Here is a 12,764-nt window from a genome sequence, read left to right as displayed (position 1 = left end):
GGCAGGACTTCGCAGATTCAGTGCTTCCGTTCGGGCTGGCAATCGCCCCCCGCACATTTTCGAAGTGTGTAGATGCTTCACCATCTGGAGTCACTGGGTCTGCGTGTGAATGTGCAGAAGAGCATGCTCATCTCGAGTCAGACTATAACATATCTGGGCGTGTGTTTTGACTGGGTGGCGATGCGATGGCATAGAGACCATTTCATAGTCTCTGCGCCGCTTCAGACTGGGCTGGTTTGTTCTCCTTAGGGAATTTCAGAGGTTTGCTTCATCAGTTTGTCATCTGGGCCTTCTGCATATGCGGCCGCTGCAGTTATGGCTGAAAACTCGAGTTCCGTGGAGGGCATAGACCTCAGGTCATGTGCATTCTGGTCACACTCAGTCAGTCCTCTGAGAACGTGGCGCGACCCGGATATGTTCCGTGGAGGGATGCCCTTGCGACTAGTGACAGGACGTATGCTTGGGCATACTGGCATCAGGTCTGTGGTCGGAGTCGCAGAGCGAGTGGCACATAAACCCTTTGGAACTAAAGGCGGTTTCCTTAGCCCTGGACGCTTTTCTGGCACAGCTGGAACAGTGGCATGTGCTGATTTGCACAGACAACATGTCTGTGGTTTCATACATAAATCACCAGGGCGATGGGGAGTGTTTGTGAAATGGTGCCATGATACTGATATTGACCCGGCGAACTTTACCGTGTCAGATTTCTTACGTTTCCTGAAGCACAGACTGGAATGGACGCAATCAGGAAGGCATGCTCTGGTGGTCAGATTTATCAAGGGAGCGAGGAGATTACATCCTTCGTGGCCGCCATCTGTGCCACCGTGGGATCTAGCTCTAATTCTGAAGGCTCTCTCTATACTGTGATTTGAGCCCATGGCATCTATCCTCTTTAAAAAGCTCTTTCTAAAAACTGCTCTGCTTCTTGCCCTTGCTTCAGCTAAGCGCATTGGAGATTTACACGCGTTCTTGGTGGACGGTGATTGCATTTGTTTCGGACCCGGCAACTGCAGTGTCATTCTCCGGCCGAGACAACGTTACGTTCCTAAGTCTCTCTCCACACCATTTAAAGCACAGGTCGTTTCTCTATCCGCTCTATCTGCCGAGCCATCAACCTCTCATGACGCTGGCGCCCAGGGCACTATATGCCTTGTCAAGGCTTTGCGGATGTATGTAAACTGCTCGGCTGCCTTTCGACAGTCGGACCATCTCTTTGTGTGCTTTGGTGGCTGTGCAGACTCTAAGCAGAGGCTTTCTCACTGGACTGTGGATGCTATCGCGTTAGCTAATGCGAGCCAGGGACAGGAATGCCCCCTTAACATCAGAGCTTACACGACGAGGGCTGTTGCCTCTTCTTGGGCCTGGTCTAGGGGTATGTCTATTCAGGATATATGCTTTGCAGCTGGCTGGTCTTCACAGAACACCTTCGCCAGATTTTACAAGTTGGATGTACCGTCTGTGGCGTCTCAAGTGCTTTTGGTGAGTTAAAAATAACCTCACTTATGTATATGAGGACTGATGCTAGTGTTTTGGCACAGTTACCTCTGTTGCTGTTGACATTGTGTATGCCTTTGTGCATTCTACTGTATGTGCTTATTGTGTTGTGTCTGCCCTGGTCTCAGTGCAGCCTTCACTTTCATTCTGATCGAATATGCAAATTTTTTTGTGGGGTCTGAGCTGACGTTTCATTGGTCTAGCTTTGCTTATCAGATGTGAGCACCCTTAGTCGTGCTGCCATTGGCTGACTGTATGTGTTTATTTTTCCTATTTTATTTTCATTCCGGCTTGTCATCATTCAAAAAAAAAAAAAGAAAAAAAAAATATCCAGATAAATCGCACCATCCGGATAGAGTGAATTTGATTGTTGTTGGATGACAAGTGTAAACATATACCATTCCGACACCCTATTGGTTTGTACGTGATCCATCGCACCTGCACATGACAAAAATCACACAAAGTGTTGCCAGGTTGGGTGGATTCCTACTCAATTGGGTGGTTTTGAATTTGATTGTGCAGGTAAAAATGGGTTGGGCGGGTGGACAAAATTTGGGCTGGTTTGGGGTCAATTCGGCGTTTTTTCAAAAATCTAAATTGTATGGTCGAATTGCTTGTAAAACAAAACTTGAGTGTGCATGAACTCCATAAAATCAGTCATCATGACACACACAGGCCTACGAAGAGTCAGATGGCATTGGTGTTGACGTCGCCAACAAGCACGCACTTTCAGCCAATCAGCGATCAGCAGGCAGACATGCTCATTCATGAGTCATGACTGACAGCCAGGTTTTTAGCGCAATAACTTGTAGCTGTATATTCAAGTGATCGCTATGCTGAGGGTGGTATACATATAGGCTACAGTAGGGATAAAACGGTATGGAAATTTAACATCACGATTATAGTGACCCAAATTATCACGGTTATCAATATTATCACGGTTTTGTTCAAACGAGATGAAAGTATTCAAAAAGAACAGATGCACACACTTAAAAAATGTCAACAAGTTTAATATTTGAAATTCAACAAACAACAGATAACTAAAGCAGCTCTATGCACTTTTTTTAAGCTTGATTCTGTGGGATTTCCGTCCTTAATGGCCGTCGTCAATAGCAATGCATAATGCATAAATAATAATAATTTGTCGTAAATATAATCTCTAATATTATCTCTGTAAATATATTCTCAAGCAATATTCGCATCAGTGTTCAGCAATGATGCATTTAAATATAGCATGTTTTGTGTTAGAGCCCAAACAGTATCCTGGTGAAATAATGCATATCCATATTTCCATATGATTTGACAGTTTATTTTATTAAATATCAAAATGTGTGCATCATACCTGACACCTAAATGATCACTTTACAGTCAGTTTTATGACTGTCATTCTCTTCAAATGATATTGAAGTTTGAAACGTGTATAACGTTACCAATGTTGTATGTAACTTTAGAGACGGTCCCTAAATTCGCCAGCGTTATGCCAGTCATATCAGATGCGCTGTGGTTCTGCTGTGTGTTTTAAAACTATTTTCGCTGCTGAAATAGAACAAAAACAGTCCAACACAGTATGATGAGTGAATCTCCTGCGTACATCGCACATTTATCTCTGCTTTGAGTGCAGATTTCAGCGAGTGAGCGCGGCGCGCGCTCTGAACGCCTCTGATTATGAGACATTGCATTCATAAACTCAATATAAACACGTGTGAGTGGTTATAATGCGCAACGCGATTATAACAGACGGCTTTTGAGAAGACTAAGTTCAACAGCCAGAGTGACTAGTGTGCAGCCGAAATAACGTTATACCCGCAAATGGTGGTTGTTAATGTCAAGCCCTGAATATTATCCCTTAAATGTCACCCTAGTCTAGTCTGAATTTGTTCGTTCGCTTCACGTTATAATTTGCCAGACGTAGTTTTGGTATTGAGGTCAAAGTCCAATTGCCTTGCGTTCTTCGTTTTGAAGTGTTCCCCCATTACAGTGACTTTCTTCTGACATGTTCTGCAGACAAGGTGACCATCTTAGATTAAGTTTCCCTCAGGACTTTTGTAAAAGCCAAAATATGAACAAATAATTATTATAGAAATGTAGAAATTAAAGCTAAAGCTCAATCTCCTCCCAAAAATCCAGAAAAAAGTCAGTTAGTGCCTCAGTGACAACTTCACTCAGAGAAGCCGCCAATCTCAGCTGTCAATCATGATGTCACACCCCCCATTTTTATAGTATCAAATAACTAACTAAAACTAAACTTATTTAAAAAACGAACACTTGAAATGAAATCATTGTGATAAAAACTGCCTAAATATGACAGAAACAATCTTTAGGAAACAATTATTTGAAGTGTAATTTAATTGTTTAGTGTGTCTCGCGTCCATTCTAAGACATGGAGAGGTGGGGTTTAGGAGCTATACTGGGACCAACCACCGGGGGGCGATCAAGGCGCGCAGGCTTCAGTTTCTGAGAGAAGTGCTGCAGGCTTGGTACAGTGGCCCTGTTCCAAATGGTACACTTCATATGTGCACTTTCGGTCTTGTGAACTTACAGTGGCCGCTGCGTGCGCGTGTCCATTAAGTCCACGAGACAGCAGGGTGTCCCATTTGTCATTTTAGGTCTCATAAGGGTGCTCGCGAGCTCGATATGCGCCCTCGATGCGCACTTCCACACCTCTACGCAGCGGACTTCTTCCCGGCAGTCAAAGCAGCATTACGTTGTGAAAGTGCGGACTCAGAGGACGATCGTGAGGGTTTAGGATGCCATTTGGGACAGGGCCAGTATCAATGAATGACACATTTTGGCAGTGATTTGTGCATTAACGTGTGTGAAATGCCTATTAATTATGTGCTTTTGCCGATCTCTTATATTGGACACTTTTTGCACTTAAATTGGCTTATTCTTACTGTTGACATTGAAAATGATGCTTGTGTTTTGGGATTACCGTTTCCACCAGGACATATAGTCATATTTGATCCGTTTTCCTGGGAAATTGATTTTTTTTATCACCAACATTTACATGCGTGTTATTAAACTATTAAATTATGTTTTAATTTACAGTCAAAGTTTTGGCCGTTTTCTTCTCAGGGTGGGCGGGTTTTGGTGAGCTTTTGGGCTGGAAATCGTCGACCCAATCTGGCAACACTGATCACACATGTACATTTATATTCCAATAAAGGTTATTGATAACATGCCTCTGAAGTTTGACTTTTTGCACCATTTCAATTCTTATCGGCAACTAGTCATCATATCTTACGCTCCATGAAGCGCATGCTCAGTTAATGCTCAGTAGTACAAATCATACCTGTCAAGTTTTGGATTTGAAAATAAGGGAAATTTTTCGGCGCCCACCGCAAGCAGTCCCACCACCCCAACCAAGCTCCAGTATCCCTTACATTTTAAGACAGGTGTTATAGCCCAAATGAAAACACAAAAGGGTATAATGAGCATTTATTTAAAGGCTTATTTGCATATTTTCTGTTCATTTAAAATTGCTTGTCTTTAGATTTTATTTTCATTCCACACATTCTTTTCATTTCATATTGCTTTTCTTTTACAGTTTTTCTTTTCTTTTCATTTCACACAACTTTTCTTTACTCTTTTAGTGAGTTATTGTACACATTTGTTGCAGACTTTGCATTCTTTAAGACTGTTTTGGAAGGAGTGTATTTGTGGGCTGGGCCAGAGTGGTTCATTTTACATGAGAGTAGAGTGCAAACAGTTCTGTTGTCTAATGTCATCCTATTCTCTGTAACAATCTTTCGTACCATAAATACCCTTTCTGAACTTGCATTGCTATGGGCAGGGCTCGACATGAACGCTTGTACGCTTGTCCGGTGTCCTGACATTTCATCCTACCCGTCAGATTGTCCTACCAAGGCTTACTGCGCATGCCCACATCAATATTTTTTATATTTACATTTTAAGGGTACACTGTTAGACTTTACCGCAATTTTACAGTTACTTACCGCAAAAAAGCCCAGTAAAATACCATTTATATTATTTACGGTTAGCTACTGTAATATGCACTGCATTGTGGGTATTTTTAATGAAATTTACAGTAACTTACTGTATATGGGAATTTGCAGTATTTTACTGTTTACGTAAAAGCAGTAGTGCTACTGTAAACAAAGAATACACACAAACACACACACACACTGGATGTTTAAAAGTTAAATAAAAACATGTGGATGGAAGGATGTAAAATTAGTTCTTTGTGGGAGACAAAGAAGTAATTTTTATATTTAGTATTTTCTCCTACCCTTTTCACATTTTCGGGTTTCTCAGAGCGGAAGTCGTCATAGTTGGGTTAAATTTTATAGCGGTGAATGAGAGAATACAATAATTATATATTTTTTGTGTGCCCATTTGCTCAAATAGCAAAAGAAAAACTCCACAATAGTGATTTCACAACTTTCAAAAAGAGGAAAAAATAGAGTATAGAATAAATAGAGTAAAGTATTAGTGTTATAAATGTATTTCGAATTCGCCTCATAGGAGGAGCTTCTGCCAGCGGCTCGTCTTGTTGAGAAATGACTGACATGGGCTGTGTTTACACGTCTTTTTGTGTTAAAACTGTTAATGTGTGACAAAACGTAGTTTTAAGACTTTTTTAGTCGGTAATGTAGTTGTTTAAAGCTCAAATCTGTGGTTTATTTATAAGAAGAGTGCCTATTTTAACATTTTATCTGGTGTTTTCGGAGATGTGAGCTCCAGTGAGTCAGCGGCGTTCAGCGCTTGTTTACCCGGCGAGAGTAGACTTTCCTCGGCTAGCCCTTCTGACGTCTGCCGCTGGCTCTGATGTCTCTGTGGCGTTCTCCAGCTATAATTAGTCTTGTGGAGATTTAACGGCCCATATTTGCTCTCATGGATCTATAATTTGTTCCCTGGCAAATCGTTTAGGCTGAGGGCAAAGTGAAGTTTCATTACTTGTTTATTTTTCGGCTATAACTGTACGTTGCAAAATAAAATGACGGATCATGAGATATAAAATGCTAACGGTAGGCTACACACACACACACACACCTACTGTTAGCATTTTATATCTCATGATCCGTAATTTTATTTTATTTATTATTATTTTAATGCCAGAGTAATACCAGTACAAGTGTGATGATATAAATGTAATTTTTAAATGTTTAAAAAATATATTTATAAACTTTGCTTACACTTCACACAATTTAAATTGTTTACTCGCGTGCCAAGCCCGCGCAAATGAGGTTTGTGTCGAGTGCGCGCATAACGGACGTCCCTGCCTGTGGATCGGATCGCCAGACACCAGCTGCGAGCTTTCCTGAGGTAAGAAGTTTTTATTTGACAAATTTGTCACAAATGTCTTTGATACTTTTAAAACGTAAACCAATATCCATTAAATATAGCTACATATATGAAGAAAGTAAATAATAATATCGAATTGCTATTACTATATGACAGTCTCGGGGAACTGTTCATTTTCCTCAAGAACCGCTTTCATAACCCATTAAATTTGCATACAATTGACTAACTGTTACCTGCATTGTACATTATGTACCAAATGTTGTATTTACGCGAACAATGGTTTCCGTCTTTTCACGGCCAGTTATAGTTACATATTTTCGTTGACAGTTAAATGTGTGTGACGCCATTTGAAGTAACGTTAGCGGTGTCAAAGGCTCTCTCTCTCTCTCTCTCTCTCTCTCTCTCTCTCTCTCTCTCTCTCTCTCTCTCTCTCTCTCTCTCTCTTTCTCTTTCTCTCTCTCTCTCTCTCTCTCTCTCTCTCTCTCTCTCTCTCTCTCTCTCTCTCTCTCTCGAAAATAGAACATTTACGCCAGTGTATACACCAGAGGATTAATATATATTCAAGTAAAATAATAATTAGTTCAAGTATGTTCATTGTGGCTTCTTATTTATTATATTATTTCATATGAATTCATTTTTACATGCCACTGAAGGCTCTATTATTGTCTTCTCTCTTTTTTCAGTGTTGATAGTCATTTGATTGTGTAAGTGGTCAATCTAGCAGTCATCCTATATCTGTGAATTATCATGTGCATAACATTTGGGCACCATTATAGTCAATAAACATTAATGAAAATTTCTTCTTTTTCTCTCTTGTGTCAACAGGAGCTAACAACACCCCAGAAAGAGCCACAGCACTGAGCATCTTTGGCTTTGTAAGTATATATTTTGACTAACATTATGTGATTAACGTCTTTTAATGCATAACATTTTATTATTTCAAAAATACTTGTTGCCTGCATTTCCTACTTGGCATCTATTTGTTATCTTGTTGTGACTGTTTAGTCTCATGTGGGATATGTCACAGCATAACATGACAAAGTAATTAAAAATGATTCATTGTATGCACTTAAAAATTTGTGTAACACTTTACAATACGGTTCATTAGTTAACTACATTAATTAACATTAACTAATAATGAACTGCACTTATAAAGCATTTATTTATCTTTGTTAATGTTAATTTCAACATTTACTAATGCATTATTAAAATCTTGCTAACATTAGTTAATGCACTGTGAACTAATATGAACAGCTGGATTTTTATGAACTAACGTTAACAAAGATTAACTAATGCTGAACAGAGGTGTTGTTCATGGTTAGTTCATGTTAACTAATGCATTAGAGGGTTAGTTCACCCAAAAATGAAAATTCTGTCATTAATTACTCACCCTCATGTCGTTCGACACCCGTAAGACCTCCGTTCATCTTCAGACACAAATGAAGATATTTTAGTGTAAAGCTGATGCTGAGAAAGGCTTCAGATAGGCCTCCATTGGCATTCAGTACATTGACACTTCCAAGATCCATGAAAGGCACTTAAAACGTTGTTACAAAGTCCATCTCACCACAGTGACTCTACAATAATCTTAAGATGCGACGACAATAGTTTTTGTGCGCAAAAAAAAATCTAAATAACACCTTTATCCAACTTGTTCTCGACTTCCGTGTGTGCCTCCACGACGCATGCGCGAGAATATGACGCAGATCCGGCGTTCGGGAATCCATGAAATGCACACTTAAGCCCCATTTTGAGAACTACGCCGAGACCTAAAGCACGATCAATGTAGAATTCAACAGCTTAGACACGCGCGTCTTCCTCTGCTCGTAAACAAATCTCTTCTGGGTCATGTGTCCGAACGCCGAATCTGCGTCATATTCTCGCGCATGCGTCGTGGAGGCACACACGGAAGACAAGAACAAGTTGGATAAAGATGTTATTTAGATTTTTTTTTGCGCACAAAAACTATTGTCGTCACATCGTAAAATTATTGTAGAGTCACTGTGGTGAGATAGACTTTGTAACGACGTTTTAAGTGCCTTTCATGGATATTGGAAGTGTCAATGTACTGAATGCCAATGGAGGCCTATCTGAAGCCTTTCTCAGCATCAGCTTTCAACTAAAATATCTTCATTTGTGTTCCGAATATGAACGGAGGTCTTACGGGTGTCCAACGACATGAGGGTGAGTAATTAATGACAGAATTTTCATTTTTGGGTGAACTAACCCTTTAACTAATGTTAACTAATACAACCTTATTGTAAAGTGTTACCAAAATATGTATACATTATTTTATATGCAGATCATATCCAACCAGTGACCAGAAAACAGAGAGACTGAGGAATAGACGGAGAAACGGACAAAGCTGGACTACAACTAAAACCTGAACTAAAAACTAATCATGCAAGTATGTACAGGTGCAAGTATTTAATTATTTGCAATTTCTGAGAGACTTTTATCTTTTCATTTTCAGCCAACCTCGTCTTATGCTGCCTTCATGTGCTAGAAATTTCCTACTTCCCACTTCTGAAGTTGTGATTACGAGCTCATCACATTCAGATTTTGACTTGAGAGGGCGTTCATGTCCAATTTTTTAACTAGGAAACTAGTTCAGTAATTCCTATAGCACGTGAAGGCAGCATAAGATGTCAGTTGAGCAGGAGGTGACGTTTGCCTACCACACCACAGGTGATATAAAGTATATCATATCATGAAATTGCTCTTATAGTCAGGGTGTCCGCGGGGTTGTAAAAGGTAGTAAATGAAATTAGCCAAAATTAAGGGCATTAAAAAGTAGTAAAAAGTACTAAACGTCATCTGACGAGGTATTAAATTTTCGAGTCAAATTTTTTTTAGATAAATTTGTCAATTTGGCCTTTTTTTTCTAAAATTTGCGTGGATTTATTTATATGTTTAGAGTAGGACCTGCGCGATATCGTGTGAGGTGGTGTTCGTTCACGCGCGCTGAAACAAACTGGGTCCGCGGCTGGCTTGCTGACAAACATGTACGCGAGCTCGCTTCCATTCAGTAATTAAAGCATGGGGAAATGCAAGTTTTCGGACCTCTGGCTGGAGGACTCACGATTTAAAGACTGGCTTAGGCCAGTAGTTTGCAACAGCCGCAAGGCTTATTGCCACGTCTGCAAGAAGACAATTAATATAACCTGGGTGGGGGTGAATGGCGTCAAATCGCATATGTAATCAAATAGCCACCAAGCTAGGATGCGCGGACGTAGCGAGCAGCTTCCCATACCAATGTTCTGCGCTACAGATGCATCAACGACCTCAACCTCCACTGCTTTGCCCTCAACCCCGACTGCTCTCCCGATTCAAACCACTGCCAGTAGCCTAACGTTAGTCTAGCAGCATCATCAACAGGTGCGTGACAGACGTCAGACAGCAGACGCTATGCCCTATCACCACCGCTACATTGCGAGCTGAGGTGCTGTGGTGTTTAGACCTTGCAACTAAACACCACTCTTTCAATTTGAATCTATGGCATTGAAGAGCTGTTTCGAAATATGCAAGTTGCTTAAAGCTTGGCATACACTGTGCGATTTCTGTGCGATTTCAGCAAGGTTATCTACTCACACTGTACGAGTAGATCGCATGCGATGTAAAGCCAAAGCTCACGGTTTATATGCTCACACCATGGCTCGGATCGTCGAGCGCGACTTGTCTGCTCACTGTATGAGTGAAGATTTAGCATTTACTATTTATGTATATAAATGATTATTATTATGATTAGGGTAGGCCTACTTTTATTATTAAATTGATAATACATTTAATTTGCCCCCGTGATAATTTCATAATGCATCAATGCACAACCGACACGCTGCATAATAAAAGAATAGATATATTAGCTTACTCCTCATTATTTAAATACATTTTGCACAATTAAACAAGGAATTATAGGCCTATAATTAAAATGATTATCAGTCTATAATATGTCAGAACACTACAATAATATCAGTATTATCAGAAAGTAAGAGCAGCTTTATTTAAAAAAAAACTTGTTTAACACGAAATGGGCCTATACTTCTCTTCTAATTTGTTTCACAATATGGGCCAAAAGAGAAATATTAAGAATATAAATTCAGACAGTTATAGGCTATACGTTATCAGCATATGTTAAAGCAGATTTATATAAATAAAGAGATATCTCTTGTCTCTGTGAGAATATGCGCCGAAAGCTTGTCAGATTTTACGTTCACTTTCAGTAGTGAATAATTGACCAGGTTTGAGACTTCACCGACTCTCGCACACATTACGTTTTTGTGTGATATCCACTGACTCGCCTTCATGATTTAAAACGAAAAAGAAAAAAAATCTGTATTGCGCCGTGAAAATTGCTCTGTACACTGCATGAACTATGAAGAAGATGTCTCCTTCCTCTTCTGTCTTTATTTCTATTCTCATCTCTTTGGGCAGTTGATGTTAAGTTATAATGACCTCGTTACATTGTGATGCAATATGTTATTCCATTTGGAAAGATATTTCATTTACACTACTATAGTTGCAGCTTGAAGTCGCGCTGGTATTAAAAAATATTTTGAAGGTATTAAAAAAGGTAGTAAAAGGTATTAAATTCAACTTAAGAAGTTCTGTATATACCCTGATAGTGTATGGAATGCTTTTTAAAGAAAATTTGCGGGGGGGGAAAGGAAAATGTTTAGATGAAGTAATGGAGATGGTGTGAACATGGCCTTTACATGTTCCAGCGTGAGCTGGAGGGAGGTGTCTTCCGTCAGCAGCTTGCTTTCTGATTGGGTATTGTTGCGTTTCACATGATAATCTCCAGAGCGCGCACGCTTGTCCTCGGGATAGAGATATATAATATAAGTATAACTATGAATAATAATAATATAACAAGTATAACTATGAATAACTGCTGTTGCACAAGTTGTTACCTCATCTGTCCATGAACAAATTTAGATGAGATAAACCATTTCTCACACATTGTCCCTCTGTTTTGTTTCAGATCAGCCATCAGTAGTTTACCAGTAGGGAGGCCAGCCAAGACCAGCTGGGGTATTTTGTTCATACTTTTTGTTGCCATATCGTCATGATCTCTGCTTTGATTTGTTGTAATGAATTCAGTTCTCTATTTTTTTTCTGTTTTTTGTAATTGATTGTGACGGTGAATAAAAAATATACTGATGTACATGGACTCAAGTCTCTTATTTGGAATTTATTAAATGTATTATTTGTTTTATTGCATTCATGTAAAATATTCAAAATAAAGTAATAACATATTAACATATGCATATTTTGTAAAATAAAAAGTAAAATAAATTACAGTAAAATTACTGTAAAAATTATTATACTGTAAAAATAAATTGCGGTAAGGGCATCATACTGTAAAATTAAATTGCGGTAAGGGCATCATACTGTAAAATTAAATTACGGTAAGGGCATCATACTGTAAAATTAAATTACGGTAAGGGCATCATACTGTAAAATTAAATTACGGTAAGGGCATCATACTGTAAAATTAAATTACGGTAAGGGCATCATACTGTAAAACACATTTACAGGTAAGCTACTGTAAAGGGGCAATTACAGTAACTTACTGGCAATAGTGCTGCCAGTAAGTTACCGCAAAAATACAATAAAATGTCTAACAGTGTAGGTTTATGGTAGGGATAGGGGTAGGTATGGATATTAATGGATATTAATAAAGCAACTCACATTAATATGATTCTGGTAGCACAATCTGATATGTAGCATTTTACATCCATATTTAATATTTATTTATTTAAAATATTTACATAGTTTTAAGGGTAGGTTCAGGGTAGGAGTAGGTATGGATATTAATAAAGCCTCAAATCAGATGAATATGATGCTGGTAGCACAATCTGATAGGCAGCATTTTTTGCTGTCGAATCGTGCTACCTAACAGTTACTGTTTTAATGGGAGGTATAGCAAAATCTGACAAGGTAGGACAAATCGTCAGAACACCGGGACAAGTGGATTTTTTGAAGGGGCAAGTGAAAAATAATTT

The 12,764-nt window shown here is 39.1% G+C and overlaps 1 long non-coding RNA gene across 1 annotated transcript; it reads left to right on the top strand.

Moving 5' to 3' along the window:
- Positions 1–6,669: 6,669 nt before the first annotated feature.
- LOC307119360 lies at positions 6,670–11,835 on the top strand. Its single transcript, XR_013815636.1, has 4 exons — positions 6,670–6,780; positions 7,585–7,634; positions 9,062–9,166; positions 11,741–11,835. It is a non-coding gene; the product is annotated as an uncharacterized lncRNA (long non-coding RNA).
- Positions 11,836–12,764: the final 929 nt, after the last annotated feature.

The sequence above is a fragment of the Gobio gobio genome, assembly GCF_949357685.1.
Source record: "Gobio gobio genome assembly, chromosome: 23".
In the NCBI taxonomy this organism is placed as follows: domain Eukaryota; kingdom Metazoa; phylum Chordata; class Actinopteri; order Cypriniformes; family Gobionidae; genus Gobio; species Gobio gobio.
This window is presented reverse-complemented; position numbering and strand designations above follow the sequence as displayed.